Source organism: Nicotiana attenuata, unplaced genomic scaffold, assembly GCF_001879085.1.
Source record: "Nicotiana attenuata strain UT unplaced genomic scaffold, NIATTr2, whole genome shotgun sequence".
Classification (NCBI taxonomy): Eukaryota; Viridiplantae; Streptophyta; class Magnoliopsida; order Solanales; family Solanaceae; genus Nicotiana; species Nicotiana attenuata.
Window position 1 is genome coordinate 15,273 of NW_017676243.1, and position 5,003 is coordinate 20,275.

General features: G+C 33.1%; 1 long non-coding RNA gene across 1 annotated transcript; it reads left to right on the forward strand.

The window, feature by feature from the left end:
• Positions 1-812: 812 nt before the first annotated feature.
• On the forward strand, positions 813-2,654 carry LOC109220873. The gene is made up of 3 exons (XR_002067162.1): positions 813-991; positions 1,495-1,621; positions 2,317-2,654. It is a non-coding gene; the product is annotated as an uncharacterized LOC109220873 (long non-coding RNA).
• Positions 2,655-5,003: the final 2,349 nt, after the last annotated feature.

A 5,003-nucleotide genomic window follows, 5' to 3' on the forward strand; every position in this document is an offset into this window, starting at 1 on the left:
TCTCTCCGTCTTATATTATTAATTGTGGTTACCAAAAATGGTTATCTCAAATTATTTGTCATTTTAGAAGTACAAGACAAAATTAATTTTTTTTCCTTTTTACCAACAACAACATACTCAATATTATCTCGCGGCATGGGGTTTGGAGCTGGATAGTGTGTACGCAAAACTTACCCCTACCTTTGTGAAGGTGGAGAGGTTGTTTCCAATAGATACTTTTTACCCATATTAATTTATCGTTAAAGACTACAAACACCCCAATTATGGATAACTTTGTTCAAATACCAATAAGTCAACCTTGTTTTCTTAAATACTTTATCATATTTTACAAAAATACAATCAATAATAATAGAGATGATACATAAATTGAGAAAATATTCAATGAAAAAAGATTAAATATTAAGACATGAATAAGGGTAAAATAGTCAAAGTTTCATCCTAATAAATTTTTCTTAAGAGGCGTGTACAAGAGAATCATGACAGATAATATAAGACGGGGGAGTAATTGTAACACCCCAAATTTTTTTTTATAATATTTGCATTCTTGATTGAGCATTTTTATAACGAGGAAATATTTTACGTTGCACTTCCTAAATGTGAAATGGTTAATATATGAAAAATTTCTTACTTTAGGTTGTGTTAATATTGGCAATGAAGTCCCATGGTGTTGCTATATGTAACACTTAATATTAGTTTGACTAGTTGTTATTAAATATAGTATATAACTAAGTTTTTGGATTTCCAACATTTTGTATTTATCTAAGATTATTTAGTAGTTGGGGAACATTTTATTTCATATCTATCCAAAAATAAAAAAATCCCCATTTGTTTTGGTTTATTCTTCAAGGAAAAAAGGAAGACCATCTTCCTATCTCTCTATATCTCTCTCTCTCTCCTCCATAGCACTGAATTTTTCTTGAAAAATTAGGGATTTACTACTAAATCAACAAGCAATTTTCGTTTTTGGGTGAAGATCAAGTTGTTCCTCTTGGTAAGTTTCTAAACTCATTTTTATACTAGATATATACTAGTATTTTATACATATCTTTTCGTACAGAGCTCCGATTTAAGTGATCTAGGACTTTCTGGAAAGGTATTTCATAACTCTACAACTCTTATGAAGGAACCAAAATCTAGTTTTGTTGGGATGTATCTGAAAAATGATCATGAAGTACAGGGCAGGTACTGCCCAGATTTTCAGTTTTTGAAATATTCCCTGTACTGCTGTTAGTAATTTTAGCATAACTTTCTGTACAAAATTGATATGGGGTGATTCAAGATGTTCTGAAATGGTAAGACATAGACCTACAACTTTTATGAAGACTATAAAGTCTAGTTTGTCCGTATAGATCTTCAAAACTGAGTCACAACTCGGAACAGTGAATCTGTCCAGAATTTTTGTTCAAACGTTTTCGGGTAATTTTCACCAATATCATGTTTAGTTTGACTTGTTAAATCACTGAACTTATGTAGATATTCGATTATGTATTTAAGGTATATAAATCCTTGAGAAATCAAAGGGGAAGTATTTGAGGAAGTGGACAGATTTGGGTTGTTTACGGCGTAGACGATTCGAACATCCCCAAGTTGTGATTGAATTGTGTTGTGGTAAAACACCGAGGTTTGTGTATAAACTTGTACTCTTTTTGCAGCTGGAATATTTTGGAAATAACTGGATATTTTATTTTTCTTGTCTTCAATTTATATTGTTATATTCGTATTATATCAAGTATTGTAAGATATTTGCTAAATCGCCCATTTGTGCGGATTGTTTGATCATTTTGCATTCTTGTTGGGACTTTGTCCTTCTTGTGGCAGTGACTTTGTCACTCATTTTGGCATGCCTCTTGATTCGAATCTTTTGCCATCTTGACTTTGGATTTGTAGTTCGTCTTGAATTATGGAACTTGTCCGTATCTAGTACGAACTAGGAAGCCATCTTTAATATGGTTCTTGATTCTCTTGTATATTGGGTTTTGACCCTACTTGATTTGGGGCTTCGGTCCATCTTGATATATGATTATGCTTAGTGTGATGGCATGACGTACATATTGGGCGGAAAAAAAAATGGATATTTGGTATACTCTCTTAGATTGATAGTATACACTTTCTAGACTCTTGAACATTGTTATTTAAATTGGGAAGCACTTCAAGGTTTGATATTGATATGTTTGATATATTTGTTCACTTATTTTAAATTATGTTAAATTGAGCTAACTACGACTGAGGAGGGGAATTGGAGAATTTAATGACTCCAAGCCTAAAGTTTATACACCACTAAGCTTTATGCTTAGCGATAGTTATTTTCTATCGTAGGTATTGTTTGGGATGAAATCTGAAGATGGCCATGATGAAGTAGTCTTTTTGGAGAACTTGGAGATCACATTTGCATATGCACCTTGGTTTTGCATAGTTTCGGGACGTGTACCTGATATACATGATATACTGATATATACATTAATATATATATGTCACATTATGTACGTTATTTGGAGGCTTGTTGGATTTTAAGACCAAAAATCTTGTAACTTAAATTTGGAAACTTATTTTGCTGTTTTTAGTGTGTGTGTCAATAACTCAAGTCTTGTCATATGCTGAATTTACACTTTGTCTTGTAAATATGTACAAAAGAGAAAACTAGTTTCCTTTTTATATACCCGATAGTTTAAAATTTTTGGATAATACAAACTTGCAGTGATGTTGAATGAAAGTATAAATTTGTTAGGAAGTTGCTTTAAATGTGTTGATTATTCAAAAAAAGGTTATATCACATTATGTTAACATTTTGACATTGTATTTTCATTTAAAAAAAAATTACGGTGTATTTTCAGAAAAAAATATATTGAACTTTGAACCTTTTTGCATGGGCCTATTTTCACTACTAAATTATTTTGAATATTTTTAATTAATATCTCTTTTAATATTTTGTAAGTAGGGAATTTGATTTGTTTCTTAAGTAGTAGCCTCCCAAAGGGGTTGCTACAGTAATACACAAGGATAACTATTCCGACATAACATTTTGCATTATTCCTTGTAACATTTGGTTTTGGGTATAAAATCTCTATTGTTAATACAACATTTGATATAGGATATATAAGTTTACATAACTAACACCAGCTAAACTTACACATGAGAACTTATATATATATTATTTCAGACGAGATAAAATGTAAATATTAGCAAGATTAAACTACTATTCCTCCTACCAAATTCAGCTTCCAGAATAAATAAGATGGCGGGGGAGTCGGAGTTTGAGACTAAGGAAGTTGGCTGTGATAACTATTCCACACAGCTTTTTTACTCATTAGGTCTTTAAACTCCCCATCTCTTATCCAACACAGCAAATATAATATGCAGAAAAGAAAAAGGAACATAAAGAAGAATAATATAATATGAGAATACAATATGATAGAAAGGCGAATTTCTTTTTACACCCGAATTCGAGCTCAAACTAAACCTCAACTCGTGACTTCAAACAATTAGCTGGTAAACAAAGCACCACTGAAAGGCCATTTGCACATATACAAGGCGTATCTAGCTAAAGATTTCATGCTGAAGGTATCAAATGCAGCTATATCTACTAGTAAAGCAACAAACTTTACTCAATGCCCCAGTTCTGAGGTAGAGTTGAACTCCTCAAATGGTAACGGTCAACTCTCTTTTCCTGTTAGATAAGTAAAACCAATTGTCCATTTTGCCAAATGTTGGCAAATAACCTTTGATGGCATGTTCAAGATTCACACTTGCTTCTTCTTAACACGGTATGGGTATTTTTGGTATATGCTTATGCTAGTCATAACCAGTGGAAGTGCCACAAGGCAGTATGGCGAAGGAGGTTTTCCATCAAAGATGTATTGGAGCAGAGCAGTGACAAGAAGCGCAGACACAATGATAAATCCCTGCGGCAAGCAGGATGAAATAACATTGTCAAGAGAAGTATGGTAATGGAACAGTTATAAAAAGTACAGCATGATATACTCATTAAGGTAGCACAAAACTAATTAATATGCCCTCATCTTAGTGTACAATTGTACATGATCTTGGCCAAAGGGCCGAGAAAGGTATATGGCCTCATCTCATTATAGGCCAGACAATTTTTTTTTCTAAAAATAGACCATATAATTAACTGTTCTGTTTCACCATGAACTACCAAGAGAATATGTTACGAGTTAGACAACAACAATAACAACCCAGCGTAATCCCACAAGTGGGGTCTGGGGAGGGTAATATGTACGCAGACCTTACCCCTACTCCGATGGGCAGGGAGGCTGTTTCCAGGAGACCCTCAGCTCAAGACAGCAACAAAAGACGATATATTAGTACTATCAATAGACTCATACTAAAGTAACATAAAATACATAACATAACATAGAATAACAGAGCAATATAGGAATTACGAGTTAGAAAATAGAAAATATTCTAGGACTCCATTTTGAGCGGGTATAGTAATGTACCAGAGCTACAAATGCTTCAAATAAATCAAGGGAAAACGCACAAAAACACCAAACTATAACAGAAAATATCAAGAATGTTTTTTCAAGCCTATTCAATTTCTGCACAGCTTCTAAATTAAAGCATAAGAAGTTCAGTGGACAGTTACCTTCCTTACACCACCGGCATACGAAGTCACAAGACCCACAAGAATTCCACCAACCGCATTTAAAATAACAGGGATCTGGAACAGAAGAAATAGAAGTATCACATAAAAATCATGAGTTTCACCTATATAGATCTGATTCCTTCCCCAAAATGATCAAAGGAAAAGAAAATGTAAATGACTAACTCATGAGACAATTTCTTTCCTCAACAAACCAATTTTGAATCTGTCCAGAGGATAAGAAGCATATGATAACGAAACATCGGCAAATTGATATAAGATATCCCTAAGTAGAAACTATAAATTTTTTGCCTCAGAAAACTTAATTAATATTCAGGGCGGTTCCTGTTTCTGGATGTCTAAGTATTTGCAATACCAATTTAGCCAGCCCCCCATGACATAAATG